We start from the raw sequence: 27,063 nt of genomic DNA on the forward strand, positions 1-27,063 counted from the left end.
CTATAGCACGTTCTGCTGGCTTGCAGTCACTAAAACTAACAGTGATTGCTTGAAAACATGTTTCAGATTGTAGAGAGTGCATTTATGAACATTGGCCCAAACTGCCCTACAATGAAACAAATATGCACCAAACCACCTACAAAGTGCTATAAACAGCTGCTCAGGCCAAATGAGTTACTTTTTCTCATTTTGCTTGTAACTGCCCAGCAGTACATCCCAGCAGCACTAAACCACATTGACCATGCAGGGGGTAAGAAGCTACACCACATATATGAGATTTACACATGTAGCACCTTCTGCTAGCTTGCAGTTACTAAAACTAACAGTGATTGCTTAAAAACAAGTTTCAGACTCTATAGACTGCCGTTATGAACATTGGCACAAACTGCCCTATAATGAACCAAATATGCACCAAACCACCTACAAAGTGCTATAAACAGCTGCTCAGGCCAAATGAGTTACTTTTTCTCATTTTGCTTGTAACTGCCCAGCAGTACAAAACCACATTGACCATGCAGGGGGTAAGAAGCTACACCACATATATGAGATTTACACATGTAGCACCTTCTACTGGCTTGCAGTCACTAAAACTAACAGTGATTGCTTAAAAACATGTTTCAGACTGTATAGAGTGCATTTATGAACATTGGCCCAAACTGCCCTACAATGAACCAAATATGCACCAAACCACTTACAAACTGCTATAAACAGCTGCTCAGGCCGAATGAGTTACTTTTTCTCATTTTGCCTGTAACTGCCCAGCAGTACATCCCAGCAGCACTAAACCACATTGACCATGCAGGGGGTAAGAAGCTACACCACATATATGAGATTTACACATATAGCACCTTCTACTGGCTTGCAGTCACTAAAACTAACAGTGATTGCTTAAAAACATGTTTCAGACTGTAAGAGTGCATTTATGAACATTGGCACAAACTGCCCTATAATGAACCAAATATGCACCAAACCACCTACAAAGTGCTATAAACAGCTGCTCAGGCCAAATGAGTTACTTTTTCTCATTTTGCTTGTAACTGCCCAGCAGTACATCCCAGCAGCACCAAACCACATTGACCATGCAGGGGGTAAGAAGCTACACCACATATATGAGATTTAGGCCTATAGCACGTTCTGCTGGCTTGCAGTCACTAAAACTAACAGTGATTGCTTGAAAACATGTTTCAGACTGTAGAGAGTGCATTTATGAACATTGGCCCAAACTGCCCTACAATGAACCAAATATGCACCAAACCACCTAAAAAGTGCTATAAACAGCTGCTCAGGCCAAATGAGTTACTTTTTCTCATTTTGCTTGTAACTGCCCAGCAGTACATCCCAGCAGCACCAAATCACATTGACCATGCAGGGGGTAAGAAGCTACACCACATATATGAGATTTACACATGTAGCACCTTCTGCTGGCTTGCAGTCACTAAAACTAACAGTGATTGCTTAAAAACAAGTTTCAGACTCTATAGACTGCATTTATGAACATTGGCACAAACTGCCCTATAATGAACCAAATATGCACCAAACCACCTACAAACAGTTATAAACAGCTGCTCAGGCCGAATGAGTTACTTTTTCTCATTTTGCCTGTAACTGCCCAGCAGTACATCCCAGCAGCACCAAACCACATTGACCATGCAGGGGGTAGGAAGCTACACCACATATATGAGATTTAGGGCTATAGCACGTTCTGCTGGCTTGCAGTCACTAAAACTAACAGTGATTGCTTGAAAACATGTTTCAGATTGTAGAGAGTGCATTTATGAACATTGGCCCAAACTGCCCTACAATGAACCAAAATGCACCAAACCACCTAAAAAGTGCTATAAACAGCTGCTCAGGCCAAATGAGTTACTTTTTCTCATTTTGCTTGTAACTGCCCAGCAGTACAAAACCACATTGACCATGCAGGGGGTAAGAAGCTACACCACATATATGAGATTTACACATGTAGCACCTTCTACTGGCTTGCAGTCACTAAAACTAACAGTGATTGCTTAAAAACATGTTTCAGACATTTATAGAGTGCATTTATGAACATTGGCCCAAACTGCCCTACAATGAACCAAATATGCACCTAACCACTTACAAACTGCTATAAACAGCTGCTCAGGCCGAATGAGTTACTTTTTCTCATTTTGCCTGTAACTGCCCAGCAGTACATCCCAGCAGCACCAAACCACATTGACCATGCAGGGGGTAAGAAGCTATACCACATATATGAGATTTAGGCCTATAGCACGTTCTGCTGGCTTGCAGTCACTAAAACTAACAGTGATTGCTTGAAAACATGTTTCAGACTGTAGAAAGTGCATTTATGAACATTGGCCCAAACTGCCCTACAATGAACCAAATATGCACCAAACCACCTACAAAGTGCTATAAACAGCTGCTCAGGCCAAATGAGTTACTTTTTCTCATTTTGCTTGTAACGTCCCAGCAGTACATTCCAGCAGCACCAAACCACATTGACCATGCAGGGGGTAAGAAGCTACACCACATATATGAGATTTACACATGTAGCACCTTCTACTGGCTTGCAGTCACTAAAACTAACAGTGATTGCTTAAAAACAAGTTACAGACTCTATAGAGTGCAATTATGAACATTGGCACAAACTGCCCTATAATGAACCAAATATGCACCAAACCACCTACAAAGTGCTATAAACAGCTGCTCAGGCCAAATGAGTTACTTTTTCTCATTTTGCTTGTAACTGCCCAGCAGTACATCCCAGCAGCACTAAACCACATTGACCATGCAGGGGGTAAGAAGCTACACCACATATATGAGATTTACACATGTAGCACCTTCTGCTAGCTTGCAGTCACTAAAACTAACAGTGATTGCTTAAAAACAAGTTTCAGACTCTATAGACTGCCGTTATGAACATTGGCACAAACTGCCCTATAATGAACCAAATATGCACCAAACCACCTACAAAGTGCTATAAACAGCTGCTCAGGCCAAATGAGTTACTTTTTCTCATTTTGCTTGTAACTGCCCAGCAGTACAAAACCACATTGACCATGCAGGGGGTAAGAAGCTACACCACATATATGAGATTTACACATGTAGCACCTTCTACTGGCTTGCAGTCACTAAAACTAACAGTGATTGCTTAAAAACATGTTTCAGACTGTATAGAGTGCATTTATGAACATTGGCCCAAACTGCCCTACAATGAACCAAAATGCACCAAACCACCTACAAAGTGCTATAAACAGCTGCTCAGGCCAAATGAGTTACTTTTTCTCATTTTGCTTGTAACTGCCCAGCAGTACAAAACCACATTGACCATGCAGGGGGTAAGAAGCTACACCACATATATGAGATTTACACATGTAGCACCTTCTGCTGGCTTGCAATCACTAAATCTAACAGTTATTGCTTAAAAAGTTGTTTCAGGCCGAATAGAGTGCAATTGTGAACATTGCCCACAACTGCCCTACAATGAACCACATATGCACCAAACCACCTAAAAAGTGCTTTAAACAGCTTCTCAGGCCAAATGAGTTACTTTTTCTCATTTTGCTTGTAACTGCCCAGCAGTACATCCCAGCAGCACTAAACCACATTGACCATGCAGGGGGTAAGAAGCTACACCACATATATGAGATTTACACATGTAGCACCTTCTGCTGGCTTGCAGTCACTAAAACTAATAGTGATTGCTTAAAAACAAGTTTCAGACTCTATAGACTGCCGTTATGAACATTGGCACAAACTGCCCTATAATGAACCAAATATGCACCAAACCACCTACAAAGTGCTATAAACAGCTTCTCAGGCCGAATGAGTTACTTTTTCTCATTTTGCCTGTAACTGCCCAGCAGTACATCCCAGCATCACCAAATAACATTCACATGCAGGGGGTGAGAAGCTACACCACATATATGAGATTTAGGCCTCTAGCACGTTCTGTTGGCTTGCAATCACTAAATCTAACAGTTATTGCTTAAAAAGTTGTTTCAGGCCGAATAGAGTGCAATTGTGACCATTGCCACAACTGCCCTACAATGAACCACATATGCACCAAACCACCTAAAAAGTGCTTTAAACAGTTGTCAGGCCGAATGAGTTACTTTTTCTCATTTTGCCTGTAACTGCCCAGCAGTACATCCCAGCATCACCAAACCACATTGACCATGCAGGGGGTAAGAAGCTACACCACATATATGAGATTTAGGCCTATAGCACGTTCTGCTGGCTTGCAGTCACTAAAACTAACAGTGATTGCTTGAAAACATGTTTCAGATTGTAGAGAGTGCATTTATGAACATTGGCCCAAACTGCCCTACAATGAACCAAAATGCACCAAACCACCTACAAAGTGCTATAAACAGCTGCTCAGGCCAAATGAGTTACTTTTTCTCATTTTGCTTGTAACTGCCCAGCAGTACAAAACCACATTGACCATGCAGGGGGTAAGAAGCTACACCACATATATGAGATTTACACATGTAGCACCTTCTACTGGCTTGCAGTCACTAAAACTAACAGTGATTGCTTGAAAACATGTTTCAGACTGTAGAAAGTGCATTTATGAACATTGGCCCAAACTGCCCTACAATGAACCAAATATGCACCAAACCACCTACAAAGTGCTATAAACAGCTGCTCAGGCCAAATGAGTTACTTTTTCTCATTTTTCTTGTAACTTTCCAGCAGTACATCCCAGCAGCACCAAACCACATTGACCATGCAGGGGGTAAGAAGCTACACCACATATATGAGATTTACACATGTAGTACCTTCTGCTGGCTTGCAGTCACTAAAACTAACAGTGATTGCTTAAAAACATGTTTCAGACTGTATAGAGTGCATTTATGAACATTGGCCCAAACTGCCCTACAATGAACCAAATATGCACCAAACCACCTAAAAAGTGCTATAAACAGCTGCTCAGGCCAAATGAGTTACTTTTTCTCATTTTGCTTGTAATTGCCCAGCAGTACATTCCAGCAGCACCAAACCACATTGGCCATGCAGGGGGTAAGAAGCTACACCACATATATGAGATTTACACATGTAGCACCTTCTACTGGCTTGCAGTGACTATAAATCTAACAGTTATTGTTTAAAAATGCGTTTCCTCCGGCCCGCTGGCGCCCTGTCCTTGGCTGGGATTACCTCTCTTCGGCCCCTTACTGGTCTTCCCGGGGGGGGGGGGGCTCTCTGGGCTGGCTCTTGGGGCACTGATCTTTGTGCTGCCTGCCCCTATGGGCCTGGTGGCCTTCTGGCGGCCGGGGCCCGGCCTTGCTATTTGGGGCGGGGCTCTCTGGGAGGTAGAAGGCGGCCCCTTTCCTTTCATGCACTCTCAGTGACAATCACACGCCCACACATTCCTGCACCTTTTACATATATATGAAGTCTTCCTCACATACAGAGATACCTGTACATATGCACACTCACAGTACATACGTACTTCCCCACATTACTCACTGAGTTAACCAGGGTGTTATTATGTTGTTGGTTTTATTACAGCGACGGTGATATCAGCAGTATGACTATATATATGTATGTGTGTATGTGCGGTATATATGTGTATATATATATATGTATATATGTATATATATATGTATGTATGTGTATGTATGTATATATATGTGTATATGTATTTTTTTTTTTTTACAATGATGTGCATTACAGTAACTTTGATTCTATTCACTATCATGGATAATCATTTCATTACTACAGTTATGTGTGACTGTTTCAATGCGGTATTATCATGGTGATCACTATCATAATTCATCATTTCATGACTGCTATTGTGTGCGACTGTTTCAATGCAGTATTGTCATTGTGATCACTGTCATAGTTCATCATTTCATGACTGCTATTATGTCTGATTGTCATTGACAGCTTTGTCATTGTGGTTGTTGATATTGATTTGTCCTTTATCCTTGTTCGTCTTTATAGTTGTCACGGACAATTATTTGCTGATGTCGTTCTGTATGTTTCTGTTGTTCTGTCACAATTGTTGTTGTTGCTGCTGTTGTCCTTGTCTCTTGTCTCTCTTTTTTTTGTTTTTGTCCCCTCTCGCCCCCCCCCCCCCCCCCCTGTTTCCTTTTCTCTTCTTCTCTGTCCCCTCCTGCTCCGGTCCGGTCGCTCCAAATTTGCTTTATAACAAGCATCAAGGTCGAATAAATTTTGTATGACAGGGGAAGTGTATATCACACTTCTCTCTGGCAGAGTAAATCTGTTGAGCACTTGACGGCATTTAGGTATACAATTCTATCTGCTTTAAAGGCTGGACAGGACAGGGGTAAAAAAAAAAATAATAATAATAAAATAAAATAAAAATGCGTTTCAGACCGAATACAGTGCATTTATGAACATAGGCCAAAAATGCCCAACAATGAACCACATGTGCACCAAACCACCTAAAAAGTGCTTTAAACACCTGCTGAGGCCGAATGAGTTACGTTTTCTCATTTTGGCTGTAACTGGCCGACAATACATCGTAGCAGCACCAAACCACATTGTCATGAAGGGGTAAAACGCTACACCACATACATGAGATTTGTTATAGCACCTTCTGCTGCCTTGCAGTGACTAAAGCTAAAAGTTATTGCTTAAAAACGCGTTTCAGACCGAATAGAGTGCATTTATGAACATTGGTCAAAACTGCCCAACAGTATGTACCAAACCACCTAAAAAGTGCTTTAACACCTGCTCGGGCCGATTGCGTACCTTTTTTTCATTTTGCCTGTAACTGTCCAACAATACATCCTAGCAGCACCAAACCACATTCACCATGCAGGGGGTAAAAAGCTACACCACATACAAGAGATTGAGGTTATAGCACCTTCTGCTGCCTTGCAGTGACTAAAGCTAACAGTTATTGCTTAAAAACGCGTTTCAGACCGAATAGAGTGCATTTATGAACATGGGCCAGAACTGCCCAACAGTATGCACCAAACCACCTAAAAAGTGCTTTAACACCTGCTCGGGCCGATTGAGTACCTTTTTTTCATTTTGCCATGAGTCCAACAATACATCCTAGCAGCACCAAACCACATTCACCATGCAGGGGGTAAAAAGCTACACCACATACAAGAGATTGAGGTTATAGCACCTTCTGCTGCCTTGCAGTGACTATAAATCTAACAGTTATTGTTTAAAAACGCGTTTCAGACCGAATACAGTGCATTTATGAACATAGGCCAAAAATGCCCAACAATGAACCACATGTGCACCAAACCACCTAAAAAGTGCTTTAAACACCTGCTGAGGCCGAATGAGTTACGTTTTCTCATTTTGGCTGTAACTGGCCGACAATACATCCTAGCAGCACCAAACCACATTCACCATGCAGGGGGTAAAAAGCTACACCACATACAAGAGATTGAGGTTATAGCACCTTCTGCTGCCTTGCAGTGACTAAAGCTAACAGTTATTGCTTAAAAACATGTTTCAGACTGTATAGAGTGCATTTATGAACATTGGCCCAAACTGCCCTACAATGAACCAAATATGCACCAAACCACCTAAAAAGTGCTTTAACACCTGCTCGGGCCGATTGAGTACCTTTTTTTCATTTTGCCTGTAACTGTCCAACAATACATCCTAGCAGCACCAAACCACATTCACCATGCAGGGGGTAAAAAGCTACACCACATACAAGAGATTGAGGTTATAGCACCTTCTGCTGCCTTGCAGTGACTATAAATCTAACAGTTATTGTTTAAAAACGCGTTTCAGACCGAATACAGTGCATTTATGAACATAGGCCAAAAATGCCCAACAATGAACCACATGTGCACCAAACCACCTAAAAAGTGCTTTAAACACCTGCTGAGGCCGAATGAGTTACGTTTTCTCATTTTGGCTGTAACTGGCCGACAATACATCCTAGCAGCACCAAACCACATTCACCATGCAGGGGGTAAAAAGCTACACCACATACAAGAGATTGAGGTTATAGCACCTTCTGCTGCCTTGCAGTGACTAAAGCTAACAGTTATTGCTTAAAAACATGTTTCAGACTGTATAGAGTGCATTTATGAACATTGGCCCAAACTGCCCTACAATGAACCAAATATGCACCAAACCACCTAAAAAGTGCTTTAACACCTGCTCGGGCCGATTGAGTACCTTTTTTTCATTTTGCCTGTAACTGTCCAACAATACATCCTAGCAGCACCAAACCACATTCACCATGCAGGGGGTTAAAAGCTACACCACATACATGAGATTGAGGTTATAGCACCTTCTGCTGCCTTGCAGTGACTAAAGCTAACAGTTATTGCTTAAAAACGCGTTTCAGACCGAATAGAGTGCATTTATGAACATGGGCCAGAACTGCCCAACAATGAACCACATGTGCACCAAACCAACTAAAAAGTGCTTTTTTCGGCTCAGGCCGAATGAGTTACTTTTTCTCATTTTGCCTGTCACTGTCCAACAATACACTACGTCCCACTTACGAACACAATTGGTTCCAGACGACCGTTCTTATGTCAAATTGTTCTTCAGTCGGGGAAAATGTAATATTGCCAATTACATAAGTCCTACCTGTACGCGTATAAGTGTATTTATGTAAATATGAGTTTGGAATGTAGTAGAAATATTAAACAAGGATAATTAATGAAAAAACAATTATAAAAGTAATACAATAATACGTAATGATAAATGTTATTTACCTTTGAAGAGGAGTGGTCGAGCATACGTCGTTGTGGTGGAGTTGGGAGGAGGAGTTATTGAAAAAAAGGGGAAATCGTCGTCATCGTCAGACTCTTCTAAAAGAGGTAGTGTTCTGTGTGTGGTGTAGAATTAAACAGGCCTGTTAACTCTTCATAAACTTTAATCACACGCTCTGTCCGGGTTGTATGTAATTTAGCTTTCCATTTAGCTCATTAGCAGTGGCACAGTGCCCTCTACTGGTCAAGCTTGTACAGTACACGTATAAATACTGATTGAGCGCCTACAAGGCAAAAATAAAAGCAAATATAGGCTTGTGTTCGTATCCGCGAGTGTTCGTAAGCTGGGGACCCAGTGTACATCCAAGCAGCACCAAACCACATTCACCATGCAGGGGGAAAAAGCTACACCACCACATGCATGAGATTTGAGCCTATAGCACCTTCTCCTGGCTTGCAGTGACTAAATCTAACAGTTATTGCTTAAAAACGCGTTTCAGACCGAATAGAGTGCATTTATGAACATTGGCCAAAACTGCCCAACAGTATGCACCAAACAAACCACCTAAAAAGTGCTTTAACACCTGCTCGGGCCGAATGAGTTACTTTTTTTCATTTTGGCTGTAACTGTCCAACAATACATCCTAGCAGCACCAAACCACATTCACCATGCAGGGGGTAAGACGCTACACCACCACATACATGACATTTGAGCCTATAGCACCTTCTCCTGGCTTGCAGTGACTAAATCTAACAGTTATTGCTTGAAAACGCGTTTCAGACCGAATACTGCATTTATGAACATAGGCCAAAACTGCCCAACAATATGCACCAAACCACCTAAAAAGTGCTTTAACACCTGCTCGGGCCGAATGAGTTACTTTCTTTCATTTTGCCTGTAACTGTCCAACAATACACTAGGTCCCCAACTAACGAACACAATTGGTTCCAGACGACCGTTCTTATGTCAAATTGTTCTTAAGTCGGGGAAAAGGTAATATTACCAATTATATAGGTACTACATGTACGTGTATACATATAAAGTATATGTGTATGTATGTAAATATGAGTTCGGATGCAGTATGAGCAGTATGAGATGTATGAGCAGGAGACGAAAGAAAAGCTGCACCTCTTGGGAGGGCCGGCTGCTGGAAGTAAATTGGAACCTTGTTAGCGCCATAAAACTGAGACTGAGACATAAGACTGAGGAAATTTGGCATGTCCACCACAATCCTGAGTTGCTTCTACAGATGCACTATCGAAAGTGTCCTTACCGCCTCCATCACTGTTTGGTACGGTAACTGTACAACACGTGATAGGAAGGCACTCCAGCGGGTGATCAAGACCTCACAGAACATTGTTGGGGCAGCCCTCCCCTCACTGCAACACATTTATAAAACTAGAGTCCTACGCAGAACACATAACCTCATCAAGGACAGCACACATCCACAACACTCATTATTCACACTCCTACCGTCAGGCAGACGCTACAGGAGTTTGAAGTCCAGGACCACAAGGCTGGCAAACAGCTTTTACCCACAGGCCATCAGGCTTCTCAACGAAGCACTCGCACACGCCGCACGCAACACACGCACACACTCATAGCACTTTATTTATTTATTTATTTATTTATATCTGTATTAATGTCTCTTCTGTTGTTGTTGCTTAATTTATTGGTATATATGTTTATGTGTTTGTTTCTTATGTTCTTATTCTTTCTTGTGTTTTCTTTCTTTTCTTGGGAGAATGAACAGAATAAGATTTTCATTGCATGGTATAACTGCTGTTTTACCATGCACATGACAATAAAACTCTCTTGAATCTTGAATCTTGAAAACCGCTCCAGAAGGTCTAACTCTAACCCAAACATACTCAAACCCAATCCATATTTCCCATATTTCCCATAACAAATAATCGACTCCAGTTCATCTGTGTAGGATGCTAAACAGTTTTTACTGTTTTACAACCAAAACTATTCTAATTGCATAAATGCTGGTAGGGTCACCCATTTCAAACAGGTCCTCGGGGAGGACAATGAGCCCTATGAAGAGAAAAACCACTGGACCGAGTTTTCGCTCACCTGAACATAGATCACCAGTGTCTGCCTCGGAGCCACGCATGGCGTGCCTATACCCATAGGGCCCAGCCGAGCACAGCCCAAAGAGACAACATGGGTCCCCCCTCGAATGAGCTCACCATTCATGGGAGAGGCCACAGGGGTCAGGTGCAGCATGAGCTAGGTGGTGGCCGAAGGTGGGAACCTTTGCGGTCCAATCCTCAGCTGAAGAAGCTTGGCTCTTTGTACGTGCAATATCACCTCTCTGGTGGAGAAGCACAGCAAGGGCTCTGCAACCAGTCCTCTGGGCTATCCACTCTGACAAGAGGTGACGGGCAGAGGTGACAATTCCGTTCACCAACGGGTTCTGGGATTATCGCCACCTTACGGCCACAGCTCCAGTCAGCTACCTTGACAATTGAGACACGAAACACGGCCCACTCGGATTCAGTGCCTCCGCCATGGTCGAAGCTCTCCCGGAGGTGGGAGTTGAAACTCCTTCTGAAAGGGGACTCTGCCGATGCTTCCAAGGTTAGGCTGCTTCCCCCGGGATCCCACCTTGGATAAGCGGTAGAAGGATAGATGATTGGATGGATAGAAATATACTGCTCAAAAAAATTTAAGGAACACTTGGAAAACACGTCAGATCTAAACTGGGGGGAAAATGATCTTGAACATCTTTCCTGATAATAAGTGGGTGATGCATTAGTAACAAAATGATGCCACATAATTTGATAGAAATGAAAATGATCATCCTATAGAGGGGGGAAATCAAAGACACCCCAAAAATGAAAATTAAAAAATTATGCAGCACACTGGTCCATTTTGCTAAAATGTCATTGGAGCAACTCAAAATGATTCTCAGTAGTTTGTGTGGCCCCCACATGCTTGTACGCATGCCCGACAACATCGGGGCATGCTCCTAATGAGACTATGGATGGTGTCTGGGGGATCTCCGCCCAGATCTGGACCAGGGCATCCATGAGCTCCTGGATAGTCTGAGGAGCAAACTGGAGGCGCCAGATGGACCTAAACATAATGTCCCAGAGGTGTTCTATTGGGTTTAGGTCAGGTGAACGTGGGGGCCAGTAAATGGCATCAATTCCTTCATCCTCCAGGAACTACCTGCATACATTAGTCACATGAGGTCGGGCATTGTCGTGGACCCAATAGGAACCCAGGTCCCACTGCACCAGCGTAGGTTCTGACAATGGGTCCAAGGATTTCATCCCAGTATCTAATAGCAGTCAGGGTGCCATTATCTAACCTGTAAAGGTCTGTGCGTCCTACCAGAGATATGCCTCCCCAGCCCATCCCGGTCATGCTGAATGATGTTGCAGGCAGCATAATGTTCTCCACGGCATCTCCAGACCCTTTCACGTCTGTCGCATGTGCTCAGTTTGAACTTGCTCTCATCAGGGAAGAGCACAGGGCACCAGTGGTGTAGTTGCCAATTCTGGTGGTCTATGGCAAATGCCAATCGAGCGCTACGGTGCTGGGCAGTGTGGGCGTTGGGCCCTCAGGCCACCCTCATGGAGCCTGTTTCTGATTGTTTGTTCAGAAACATTTGTAACACTGCAGAAAATGATGGGCCAACTCATCTCCCGTGCAACATATTTATTTTTGCAAAAGCTGCAAAACAAGGAAATATAGATTATTCGTGGGCACGTTCGATGTGTGTCTGCACCTGTCTCATCACGTACTGACTAAAAAGTTTTTCTTCATCATTCACCAGGACGTCAGCTACTGATGCACATGGCACCCTCTGCTGGCGGAAACCTATATTACACTAACAGCATAAACAGTAATAGAAATCAACAGTGGCTCTTATAAAAAGTGACTTTAAACATCAAAATTAAATGGGGGGGCAATTATTTCCATGTATTCATCTATATCATAGTGCCACACTCTCCCCTACAAAATTAAATGTCTCCTGACATTTCTGTTGACATTGCATTCACAACAATAACTTTACCACACTTCAATAGTCCATGGTCTCCAGAAGGCATTACTCTCAATAACATGAGTCTTAGTTACCTTACAGTCTCTCTGAGTCAAAGTCGGCTGACCTAAGGTGTCATAACTGAGCACAGTCGGTTGCCGTCTCACTCTTTGAGGTCTCTGTCTCACAGGGTCAGTCTCACCTCTATTTGCAACTGGAATGTCAATCTCTGGCTCAACATTGGTTGGCCTTTCAAGGTCAGGTTCAGAGTCTTGCATTTGCTCTGGCGTGTCCTCTTCATGTTGATGAAGACTTGGCTCAGGCCGGAAGGGCTCTGCCAACGGGTTGAGCGTTGTCCTCCTCCGACGTCTTCCGGAACAGGCCGCAGGTACCACCGATAGCTGCCGCTGTTGTCCTCATCTGATGTGTCGCTGTTCTCTAGCTGCTGCAGCTGCTGTTGACGTGAAGGTCGTGACTTCCGCTTGGTGACAGATGAGGATTCTCCTTGGGGCTGGGCAGTCCGTGCTGGCGAATTTTCAAGGGGTAGGAAGTCACAGGGCAGCAGGAGGTTTCTGTGCACCACCTTCTCTCTACCTTGGCCATTTTCAGGACTGATCTGATACACTGGACTGTCGGCTGCTTTCCTCTCCTTCACTCTATAGACTTGGCCCTCCCAATAGGACTGAATCTTTGCGGGTCCGCTCCTTGGAGTGAGATTTCAAAGCAGGACTCTATCTCCCTGTTGAAGATCTTTCCCATTCACTCTTTTGTCATAGTAAACTTTTCCTCGAGCAGCTTCCTTGGTTGCTGTCCTAGAAGCCACTGTATAAGCCTCCTGCATCCTCTTCTTCCAGCAGCTTACATAGTCATCATAGTCCACATGAACATCCTCTTTCTTTAGATCAAAAAGCAGGTCGATGGGCAGGCGCGGGGAGCGTCCAAAGATAAGGTAATATGGGGCGTAACCTGTTGCCTCACTCTTCGTACAGTTGTACGCATGAACAACTTTCGCCAGTGACTCTTTCCAATCATCCTTCTCTTTGTCCTCCAGGGTCCGTAGCATTGACAACAGGGTACGGTTGAATCTCTCCACCTGTCCATTGCCTTGTGAGTGGTAGGGTGTCGCGTGAGAGCCCTGGATACCTGAGAGGTCTTTCAATCTTGTCAACAAGTTGTTGTCAAATTCTTTACCATATCGTGATGTAATCTGGTCGGGAACCCGAACTTGAGTGCGAAGTCATTGAAGAGCTTGTCAGCGACCGTTTAGCTGCTTTGTTCTTCGTTGCATAAGCTTGGGCAAACCTCGTGAAGTGGTCCATCACTAATAGTATGTACTCGTAGCCATGCTTTTCCAGGTGAAGGAAGTCTATGGACACGAGCTGGAATGGGTAAGTGGACTGGATCGGGGTCAGAGGTGCACGGGTCTGCTTACTTGGTTTCTTCTTCTTGATGCACTCACATACTTCTGCAACAAAGTGTTCAACTTCTTTCGCCATCTGTGGCCAATAGAACCTGTCTCGAATCAGGTCTAGCGTCCTTTCCACTCCTAAGTGGCCCATGTCTTGATGGAGCTCTTTGAAAATCAGGGGACGGTAGGCTTTGGGGGCGACTAGCTGCTCTCGGCAGGTGGTGTGGCGGCGCAGGACACCATCTGAATCAATGTGAAGCTTCATCCATTGCTTAAGCAGTGCAGCTACAGCGGGATGCTCTGCTTTTACCTCAGTCCTATTTGGTCTTCTACTTTGTGCCTTGTACCAGAGCACTCTCAATAAGACTTCATCTGCTTCCTGTGCTCTGCGAATTTGTTGTGGTGTAAAAGTCTGGTTGGTGTCAGCATCTTTGATCAACGTTAAGGCACTGACCGAGATAATCCTGACGCCTTGGCATGGGTCTCTCTGCTCTACTGCTACAGACTCCATTGATGCACTGATGGCCTCCTGCCCGACTTCAGCTGTACAGCTCTCAATGTAGCGGTAAATGTCCAGTGGCATCCGTGAGAGCCCATCAGCATCCATGTTGGTCTTGCCCAGACGATAGCGGATGGTGAAGTTGAAGTTGGCCAGCTCCGCAACCCATCTGTGACCTGTGGCGTTTAGCTTGGCGGTGGTGAGCACATATGTTTGGTTTGGTTTAGTTTATTTGAACATGAAGGTTACAATGGAATACATCTCGTGAATCATTTTTTGACAGTTCCACATGTCCAAAAGGAGTAGGAAGAAGCAAAGCTTATTTAATCCTACCCCCCATCCATTCTACATCTAGTACAGTACATGTAGTTCACTTCCTGGATTCCATGTCATGTTTTCAGTGATAGTCAGGATAACACATAATAGATAACGGTGAGATAACCCTCCCCCCCAAAAAAGAGAGAACATTCATAATAATGACAATAATGATGACAATACTAAATAAATAAATAAATAAATAAGAACAAAGCTTTTTTTTTTTTCCCTTTCCTTTTTTTTTTTTTTTTTAAACACAACAAAGAAAATTATATTAAAAAAATAAATAAATAAATAAATAGAAATAAATAAATAAAAAATAAAATTTAATTAAATAAATAAAAAATAAAATAAAATAAAATAAAATACAAAATAAAAAAATAAAAAAATAAAATAAAATAACAAACCTGACAGAACAATCAGGACTCTTCTGCCTTGTATTTAGCAAACATCAACTGCTTGTATTGTTTTTTTAATTTGCTCATCTCGGTACATTGTTTGAGTTCCTTACTCAATCCGTTCCATAATTTAATTCCACACACGGAAATGCTGTGGGTTTTCAGCGTTGTTCTCGCATATAAATGTTTTAGGTTTAATTTTCCTCTAAGATCATATTTCTCCTCTCTGATTGAGAAATACTTGATTAGATTTTTGGGTAACGAGTTATTATTAACTTTATACATTATTCTAGCGGTTTGAAAGTGTACTAAATCTGCGAATTTTAATATCTGTGATTTTAAAAATAAAGGGTTTGTATGTTCTCTATACTTGGCATTATGAATTATCCTCACAGATCTTTTTTGCAGTACAGTGAGTGAGTGAAGATTGCTTTTGTAATTATTTCCCCATATCTCCACACAATACGTTAGATATGGAAATACTAAGGAACAGTACAGAGTGTGGAGTGATTTTTGATCAAGAAGATATTTTGCTTTATTCAATATAGAGATATTTCTCGCCACCTTTTGTTGTATATATTTAATATGAGATTTCCAACTCATTTTTTCATCTATTATAACCCCAAGGAATTTATATTCTTCCACTTTTTCAATATCCGTTCCATTAATTTGTATTTGGTCATACGTGTCCTTTCTACTATTACCAAATAACATTATTTTAGTTTTACTTAAATTCAGAGATAATCTATTCTTGTCAAACCATGACTTTAATATGACCATTTCATCCTTGACCTTTTTAATGAGTTCTTGTGTGCTTTCACCAGAACAGAAAGCAGTGGTATCATCGGCGAATAAGACCAATTTTAAGTTGTTAGTTACTTTGCAAATGTCGTTAATGTACAAGTTAAACAGTTTTGGTCCCAGTATGGACCCCTGTGGTACTCCACACGTATTGTGTAGACTCCCAGATGTATATTCTCCTAGCTTTACAAATTGTTTCCTCTTTGCTAGGTAGCTTTTAACCCAATTTAAGACTAAACCTCTAATTCCGTACCTTTCTAATTTTGAAATTAAAATAGTGTGATTAATTGTATCGAAAGCTTTTGTCAGATCCATGAATACTGCAGCTGCGCATCTTCTGTTGTCTATGGCAGTAGTGATTTCCTCCGTGATTTCCATCAGTGCCATAGAAGTTGAAATGTTGGCTCTGTAACCATATTGACTACTTGCCAATAATTCATTCTTATTAATAAATTTGTCCAACCTATTATTAAATAGCTTCTCCACAATTTTCGAGAATTGTGGTAACAAGGAAACTGGTCGATAATTTGTAAATTGGTGTTTGTCTCCTTTTTTGAAAATTGGAACCACCTTGGCTGTTTTCATTTTGCTTGGAAATATTCCAGTCTGAAATGATAAGTTACTAATATATGTTAACGGGTCTGCGATCTCATTGATGACCCTTTTAATTGTTTCCATTTCGATTCCATGACAATCAGTTGATGTTTTTGCCTTAAAATGGTTAACAATGTCAGTGATCTCCTTTTTGGTTACAGCAGTGAGAAACATAGAATTAAGATTCCTATCGATAATATCAATCCCTTCATCAATTGTGTCTTGTTTTGGAATTTCCTCTTCCAGTTTTTGTCCAATATTTACAAAATATTCATTTAACATTTCAGCTACCGCATTCATGTCATTCCTGTAAGTGTTTCCAACCATGAAATAGGGAGGATAGTCTGCTTTCTTAACGTTGTTCTTTATAATACTATTTAAGATGCCCCAAGTTGCTCTCATGTTATTTTTGTTCTTATTTAGTACGTGACTATAATATTCCCTCTTACACACTCTCAAGATAGTTGTCAACTTGTTTTTGTATGTCTTATACTTTTGTTCTGCTTCTTTAGTCTGTTGAATGATAAATGTCCTGTATAATGTGTTCTTCTTCTTACAGGCGTTTTTTAGTCCTTTTGTCATCCATGGCTGCTGGTTTTTCTTTTGCTTCTTGGGCTTTTCTTGCCAGGGACAGTTCTTATCGTAGAGCTCCATATAAGTACCAAGGAAGCTGTCATATGCCTCGTCCACATCTGTTGCACTGTAGACACTCTCCCAACTTTGTTCTTCTAGACCTATCTTGAAGGCACGGATGTTGTCCTCTGTACGCAATCTTTGAAAAGTCTTTTTTGCCTCCGCCTGTTTTTTCTTATAATGTTCATTGTAGATTGTAAACACTGGAAGATGATCACTGATGTCACTAATTAGCAGGCCACTGATGGTGTTGTTATCAAAGTCATTGGTGAATATATTATCAATGAGGGTGGCACAGTGGTCTGTTATTCTACTTGGTCTAATGATTTTAGGATATAAACTCAAGCTATACATTGTATCTATAAAGTCATCTGTTTCCTTGCACTTGTGTGAGTTCAAGAGGTCAATATTGAAGTCTCCACATATGAAAATAGTTTTCTGACCTATGTCTGTAAAATCCAATGTCTTAATCTTAATCCAATCCTCAAACATTCCAATCTTTGACTTTGGAGTTCTGTACACACAACTTATTAACACATTTTTGCTTTTTTCTTTACAGATTTCAATTGTTATACATTCTAAAATGTTATCAATGACAAATGACATATTCTTTACCATTTTGTAGTTCAAATGTTTGTCCACGTATAAGGCCACACCTACTCCATTTGCATTGTTCCTGTTTGCACACGTCATTTCATATCCTTCCAGCTCGAAGTCCATTCCTTTGTTAGCATTAATCCAAGTTTCTGAGATTGCTATAACTTTGAAAGGTTCTTTGAATTGATTCAAATATTGTTTAATATTAGTAAAGTTTGCGTTCAAGCTTCTGCTGTTTATGTGTATGATGGATAACTTGTCGTCGTTGATGAAACTGTTGTTGTATTGCTCCTCCGTATAATAACGGCAGTCGTTTGTAATGTGAGAGAAAAAATTTGAGTCTGGATCAATGTCTTTTTCCATATCCAATTGTTTGTGATCTGTAAAGTGAAAAGTGTCCAATTGTAGATCTTCTTGTAGCATATTAAAGCTGTTTTCCTCCATGTTGGGAGACCTCAATATCTTTCTAGGTCCTTGATGTCTTTGACAGCAAGAACTCTGGCCTCTGGTCCTCCATTTGCTTTGATGAAGATTTTGCAGTTTGCACTCCATGTTCCTTGAATCTTTCCTTGCTTCCTCAGATCACGTGCTTTCTTCGCAATCTCAGCGTTGCGCTTGGTCAGGTGGTCATTCATGTAGACATTTGTTCCTTTCAGCTTCTTTCCCTGTTTCAGCAGGGCAACCTTGTATTTCCTGTTGGTGAATTTGACGATGATGACGGGTGTAGTGCGGTTCCTCCCATACAGTGGGATGCAAGTATCAATAGATTGGATGTCTACATCCACCTCCTTCGATTGCAAAAAATCAACAACTTGTTGCTCTGTTGAGGCGACATCCCTTTCGTCTGGTTCTTCAGTATTCGCCACTGCTCTGGCATAGGACCTTGGTTTAATTCGAAGTCCCGTCATGACCACGTCATTCATTCGTGTGTTCTGATCCATATCATCTATGGTGTTTTTCAGCGTCTCAATGATTTTATCCTTTTCTTCACATTCTTTTTTGAGAGTGGCTCCCAGTGCATCATAACTTTCCTGTAATTTTTTATTCTCCACTCTCAGACCTTGCATTTCTCTTTGTATGGCGTTGGTAGTCTCTATCAAACTGTAAATTAGTTGATGCAGGGAGTTGGAATTCTCCACAAGTTGCTGCATCTGTTTTCCATAATCCTCCATGGTTTTCGCCATAGTATACTCACTCTTTTCCATTGAACTTCTTTCTTGCTTGTTTGCGCGGTGTTTAACCTTCTGCAAGGCTGTCGCTGTTGCTTTGTCTATATTTCCACTCAGGTGTGTCAACTGGTTAACTGTGTCATCCTTGTAAGGTCTCGGCGGCGGTTGTGGTAATAGGTGAGCACCTCCAGTTGTCTCAGGAATCTGTTCGACATCCGTATATATGACTGAATCTGGAGTACTTCGACCAGAACTACTAGAGCCACCGCTTGTTGCGCTTCTTCTCCCTCGAGCCTTTGACATTGTTACTGTTGCTAGGTAACGCCGTCAGTTAGCCGTTGACTTGTGGTGCAATGCCTTCGGTGAATAATCTTCGTTATAACGGCGAGTTTATCTCTCACCAGTATCTCACCAAAGTCCCACCAGTCCTCGTGGGCCGAAAAAGCTGCACAGGAAAACTCCAAATGTTATCCTGTTATTGAAATCAGGCTTCAAACCGCGGCTAGCATGATAGCTTGCTTGTAACGGCTGTCGGCTCCACCTGATTGTCTCTTTTGGTGAGTTTAGTCCACTCGCGGGTCCAAGTTGAGGCAGAAGTCTCAGCACTCACTTGCAGAGTTGTAATCACAAGTTGTGATCACGAACTGTATTCACCAAGGTCGCAAAAGTTTAAAACTCCGGTAATAGTGGACGGAGCTTTTCCGTGAGCGTCCTTTCCATACAACAGGAAGTGACGTATGACGTATGTTAGCGGGTTATTGTCGGTGTACACCACAAACGATTGGGCATGGTACAGATAATCCCGAAAACGTTCACAAATAGCCCACTTCATGGCCAAAAACTCTAACTTGCCTGAGTGCAGGTGGTACTTTTTCTCTGCTGGACTTAGGGTGCGGGAGCCATAAGCTATCACCCTCATCTTGCCCTGCTGTCGCTGGTACAAAACAGCGCCCAATCCAACTTGTGATGCGTCACAATGTAACACAAAGGGCTCAGTGAAGTCGGTGTAACCAAGGACAGGTGGTCTGGTAAGCGCATCTATGAGCTGATTCAGTATCTCTTGGTGGGAGCTAGCTCACAGAATGGGCGTGCGTGATGGTAAGTGGCCTTTACTTTTATTCACCCCATTTTTGAACTTGTTAGCTGGGACTGCAACAGTGTTCTCAGAAAGTGGCGGACTCAGCAGGCTATAGAGGGGGTGGGCTATACGAGAGAAGTTGGGGATGAAAGGCCTATAATAAGAGAGGAAGCCAATCATCTGACGTACCTCGCCGATGGTTGCAGGGGTTTTCTCCTTTAGGCCAGCACTGGCGCCAACTCTGCTGGATCCATCGTGTAACCGTTGCCCGTTACCAGCTTGCCTAGAAACTTGACACTGCGCTTGAACAACCCACATTTCTTTGGGGTCTGCTTGACACCATGTTCTTTGTAGCGCTGGAGGACAAGGCGGATGTGCTCTAAGCGCTCTTCAAAGTTACCACTGTGCACCAGGTTGTCGTCCAGGTACGGGAGGCAGATGGTGTCTCTGAGGCCTGCTAAGCAGTGTTCCATGCTGCGCTGGAACTCAGCGGGTGCAGAGCTCAGGCCGAAGGGGATACGGACCTACTGATAGAGGCCCCAGGGTGTGATGAAGGCAGTCAAGGGGCGGCTTTCTTCATCCAAGAAACCCTGGTGGTACGCCTTGCCCTGGTCTAGCACTGAAAACCAAGAGCTCCTGCCCAGCGCATCCAAGATGTCTTGGATTCTTGGTATCGGGTGGCGATCTGGAATGGCTTTCTGGTTAAGCTCTCTATAGTCACAACAAAGGCGAAGAGTGCCGTCTTTCTTGTGGACACACACCACCGGCGATGAATATGGGGACCGTGAGGGTGTAATCCAGCCTTTGTTAATCAGGTCTTGCAAATATTCTTTTACTTCTTGGTGAAGGGGCTTTGGGAAAGACATGTACGTTTTCTGCACAGGACTTGTGTCATGGAGGGTTATGTGCATTTTCAGAGATGGTATACAGCCCACATTGTCACTGTCATAGGCAAATGCCTCACACTCCTCTCGCAACATCTGTTTTACTGCAGCTTGTTGACTTACACTCAGGTGTTGGAGATCCACAGGTGGATCCCATGACTTTGGTCTTTGCTTGTTCTCTCGCTGGTCAGCATTACTGGGACATTGTGACTTGAGCTCTATGTACAGTAAACACTTCTTGGGTTCTTGTGTCGACTCCTTTACTCTGGTCTGGACGTCCGCCGCATATACCGTCTTTGTTGGTTCCAGGTGTCCGATCACTTTACGACTCTCCAGATAAATGGTGTAGTCTGCGATGTTAGTTACTGGGATGGGCACAAATGGCGCTTTTCTGTCTGGAACTTGCACAAGAACATCATTCAGGGTCACGCCCTCTGGTGGTGGATCAGCCATGTCGGGTGAAAAGAGCATGTTCTGGCCCCTATAGTGTGGACGGACACGTGCTCGCACATAGACTGTGGTGACTTGGTTAGCTGGCAAGGGCACTCTTTTTACTCCAGTATGCACTACACCTAATTCTGAGTCTTCACTGCTGTTTTGCACTAACTTGACAACATTGTGAGCAGTTCGCACTGTTATGCCAAATGCTGTACCCACAGTGTGTGCTAGCTGTCTTTTTCCACCTTTAGTCTTTACATCTTCCTGGTTGACAATGGCTTCGATCACATTGTAACCAATGATAGGGTCATTGGCCACAGCTGGGTCACTCGATACTAATTAGGGGCACTTGCAGTTCACTTGGTGGGGATAAATTATTGTTGATTCTGAAGCTTCTATCCAGCCAATGTAGGGGATGGGCGTGTCATTAGCAGCAAACACTGTAAGTGTCTCATTGTCTAACAATTCTGAAACGGGTCTGATGACTGTGTTAGGAAGGTGGTTTTGTCGCCAATTTTCGTTTACTATGCTGGACTGTGCCCCTGAATCCCACAATACTTTGACTGGCTGATTGCCCATAAAGCAGTTCACAGTGCATCTGTTTCCCACCAAACTTACTAACCTTGACTTGTGTTGAGGGGGTAGGTAGCGAACTTCAGCTACAGCCACTGAGGCGCTTGCTAATGTTTCAATGGTAGATGCTGGGGTGTGTGGCTTTTCATTTTGGGACCATTGGCGTTGGACTACTGCTGGTCCCCTCTCAGTAGTCCCTCTCCGTTTCCCATTGGCGGTCTCTGTGCTCGGCATCCACGAGAGTAGTGCCCCTCTTGCCCACATTTGAAACAGTGCATGAAGTTGTCTCCTTTCCCCTCTTCTTTGCATTTTTTACAGCCTTTTCTCTCTGTCTTGGTGTCATGGTGCGTGGACTATTTTCCATTGCAGCCATAAACATTTGCTGCATTTCTTTGCGAAGTTCTTCGATCATCTGCTGTGTATCTGCCTTGGTCTCTTTACCTTGAACTGTTTTCACGGCCACTGAAGGGGAGGACTCGGGAGGCTTGCGGGGTCTCTGAACAGATGTCTGGGCTGCCTGGCATTCTGTTTGGAGCTCCTGCACCTTGGGAATCTTGGCTGCAGTGGACCTTTTTCGTTTCTCCAATCTTTCATTTTCTAGCTTTGGAGCTTCATTGAGTGTTTCAATGAGGTCTTCATCTGTTACGGATAAGTCACTTAGGAGGGGCAGTAACTGGCACTTGATAGTCACTGAGCAGCCCAATTTCAATGGAGCGGAGGAACTTGCGCTGGATTGTGGCTCTGCTGTATAGTTCATCGGTCTTCTCATTTGCTACTTTCCATAACAATTTCTCTTTGAGTTCGATGGCACGAAATACAAAGTTGAGGGCAGTTTGGGCTCTTGGGAGAGATTGAGGAGTTGATGGTAAAGCTCAGTGGGACTGTCGACTTTGTAGTGCCCTTTTAATATGGTGAGCAGTTTACAAAGTGTAAGCCCACGTTTTATTTCCAACATGTCTCTTAGGGGCATTCCTGGACTGATGGCCCTAATTACTGCTTCAACTATTTCGGCCTCTGGGTGTCCTTTTTTGCTCCCATTCTCAATCTGGCGGATTAGGCTGAGGTAGGCTAGCCTGTCCTTCTGCCCATGTTCTCCAATCTGTCCACATATTTTAAACTCCCTCCTCAACATTACCTCTTGTAGAGTTTGTGCTGGCTCTTTTCAAGTTCTAGGTGGAGTATTTTTCATCCTTCTTGGGGAGATTCGTGCAGGGTTGTCGTCAGGCTCTATATTAGGCACAAATTCTTTTGATGGGGGCTCCTCTTCTGATTGACTATCTCCTTTGCTTAGTCTGCGGATGGAGGTAGCGATGTCCTTGTAACACTGCTCCACCTGATCCTCATCTTCCTTTGTCTCTATCTCGTCGAACACATCCTCTGCCATCCTGATGAGTGTCCTCTTAGTCTTGCTGCGAGGCTCTCCACTGTCCAGGCCGGAACATTTCAGTCGCCTGCAGACATCCATGAGAAGCTCTCTCTCCAACTGCCACAAGGCTGCACTCACTTGATCACGCAGGGGCTGCGTCGCTTCCATTTTGTTCATTGAAAGTTCGTCTCTTGTGGAGGGGTGGTTTTGTGATCGTGTTGACTCACTAGCGCCACCTCCTGGCTGGCTCGCCAAAATATGTAACACTGCAGAAAATGATGGGCCAACTCATCTCCCCGTGCAACATATTTATTTTTGCAAAAGCTGCAAAACAAGGACATATAGATTATTCATGGGCACCTTCGATGTGTGTCTGCACACGTCTCATCACGTACTGACTAACAAGTTTTTCTTCTAGTATTACAATAAACAAAACACAACACACGTTACGGTATGAGCACATACCTAAATCAACTCAAAATACAATGTTACAGTGTTTTAACCATTGTTTCCAATCAGTGTTTTATCCTCTTTTCCATTACTCTCATGAATTGTATTTATTAAACTAAACATATATCCAACAATATACCCTTTTACTGTATTCTCATTGTAATCACCCTGAATGAAATAAACACCAAGTATTTTACACTTTCTATGACCATACAGAAATTACATAGTGTAGCTTTAACTTCACATTCACATCTGAATGGGTTAGCAATACAAGTACCACAGCACATGTGCTCTTTAGCCTAGCTTTGCCTTATACTTAGCTTAGTATTTACAGGAACACAAGCATCACATGACAATACATGTTCACTCTGTTTGACAAACGTTTTGGCTGTACATGTATTCACGGGACTCCCTTAACAATATACACGTAGAATTTGGTCATTCACACATTGCCACGGACGACGAGTCCGCCATTTTCAGTACACAACAAGGAACGTCACTCGAACAAGCTCATTAACGTGCATATTCACTCTTTAGCTTGACACCTGTTACACTCTAAAGCGCTAATTAATTGTTACAACTGCTGTCTATTACTTATATATGGTTTACAAGTCGTCTTACCTGCAAAACAAGAAAATATAGATTATTCGTGGGCACGTTCGATGTGTGTCTGCACACGTCTCATCACGTACTGACAAACAAGTTTTTCTTCTTCTTCTTCTTCTTTTAGTTTAATGGCGGGTTGCAACCATGACTTGAAAAGGTGCATACCGCCACCTACTGTACCGGAGTATGTAACATGGGCCATATACAGTATCTTACTTTATGCTATCTTAGATAGTGAGGAGAGTACTTATACTACTACTACTAATAATCCTAATAATAATACTTATACTAAAATATTCTAATACTTATCTATATTCTATTATTTAATCCTGTGTCCTTCAAATATTCTATCACTGCCCTCTGTATATCTCTTACCCCTCCCCACCTGTTCCTAAGATACCCTCAATGCTCCATTCCTTTCCTATCTTCTTAATTCTTTTCCTTAACGTTACACGTTCTTCCCTATATCTCTTGCAGTGTAGTAATATGTGTTCTACGTTCTCTATACTTTTGCACTCCATACATACTTTTGATTTACATTTCCCTATCAAAAACATCTTGTCATTTAACCCGGTGTGATTGAGCCTCATCCTAGTTAACACTATTTCCTCTTTTCTGTTTTTTCTCTTCACCCCTTGTGCGCTGATAGATTTTTGTACTTTATAATACTTTCTCCCGCTACTACCCTCATCCCACCTATTTTGCCATTTCTCCCATCATTTGTTTTTTGATTATTGCCTTTACTTCGCCTTTACCAGCAGGTATATCTATAATTTCATTCCTTCTAATTCCCATTTTAGCCATTTTATCTGCCACCTCATTCCCTCCACCCCTACATGTGCAGGCACCCAGCAAAATCGTATGTCTATTTTTAACATGTGTAGTTGGAATAAGTTTTGATGTATTTCTAATAATAAATCCTCTCGACTTGATTCCATATTTTTAATACTATATAATGCTGCCAGAGAGTCCACACAACATACCACTCTATCTGGTTTTATTTCCTCTATCCATTGCAAGCCTATAATAATTGCCATCATTTCTGCTGTATAAACCGAGAGCTGGTCAGGTAATCTTTTAATGATGCTATAATTCATTGTTGGTACATAGATTCCCCACCTTCCCTTCTTTGCTTTTTGATCCATCTGTATACATATCTAAGTAACCATAATATTTCTTTTTAATATATTGACTTGCCTTATGTCCTTTTTCACTATCTTTCCATTTATTTTTTAACTCTGTTATATGTATATCTACTTCAGGTTTAGGAAATAGCCAGATAGGAATATTGCTTATGGGTGTAGAATTATTAATATGTATATTTTTTATGTTATATTTATCTATTTTATCTTTAATTACCCACCCAAAGCTATTACTTTTAGTTGTATTATACTCCCAACATTCCTCTATCACATTCTTGGCCAGATGTCCATGGCTACATCCTTTAAGTCTACTCCAGTATGTCAACATAAGTTGATCTCTTCTCAGGTCATACGGTACTTCTCCTAACTCAACCTGCATTGCTTTAATTGGTGTTGATGTGATTGCACCTGTACATATCCTAAATGCTTTGTGAATATTTCTTTCTATTTTCATTAAATGTGTTTTAGCTGCAGCTCCATATACAAAACTTCCATAATCTATATTTGCTCATATATATATATGTATAGATATATAAATATATATATATATATATATATATATATATATATATATATATTAGTGACTGTTTATCTGCTCCCCACTCCTTATCTGTAACAGCTCTCATTAAGTTTATTATCCTCTTACATTTCTCTTCTACCTTTTCCACATGGGTCTTCCATGTGCCTTTCTGATCTAGCCACATACCAAGATATTTAAAATGATCTACTTTTATCATGTTTTGTCCATATAGCATCAGGTTCTGATTTTTTATGCCTTTTTTCCTGGTAATCGTCATGTAACATGTTTTATTGGGTGATAGCTTAAATCCCCAGTCATATGACCATTGTTCTATCTTCTTTATTGCTTCCTTCATTTTACTTGTCACATTTATAGAATCTCGTCCCCTTGCCCAAATCACTCCATCATCTGCATATAGGGCTGACCCAATCCTTCTATCCAGATTCATGAATATATCATTTATCATTATGTTAAACAAAACTGGACTAATTACATCCCCCTGTGGTATACCATTTGCTATACTGTATTCGTCTGACATCTCTGATCCTATTTTAACTTTGAATTTTCTGTCCGATATGAAATCAAGGACAAGAATTAATTTCAACATCCATCACACTCTCCTCACTATCCTGTTTTAGTAACACATCCCTATTCTTTTTTATCATCCTCTCCTTCCCTCGTCTATGATTTTCATCCAGATGGTCTCCACTGTGCACCCCTGCAAACTTTTTCCCCAGCACATTTGCTTTTCTTTATCAGTCACATACATTGTTCCATTATCTTCTAATATAGGTATTTTAGTAAACACGTTTTTCCCACTCATCTTCTTTAACATTGACCATACATCTCCTATCTTAATTTCCCTTCCTATGGCAGAGCAATAATCCCTCCATGCGTTTTGTTTACTGTTTTTAATTACTCTTCGGGCTATAGCTTT

The sequence above is a fragment of the Dunckerocampus dactyliophorus genome, chromosome 6 (genome assembly GCF_027744805.1).
Source record: "Dunckerocampus dactyliophorus isolate RoL2022-P2 chromosome 6, RoL_Ddac_1.1, whole genome shotgun sequence".
NCBI classification, from domain to species: Eukaryota; Metazoa; Chordata; class Actinopteri; order Syngnathiformes; family Syngnathidae; genus Dunckerocampus; species Dunckerocampus dactyliophorus.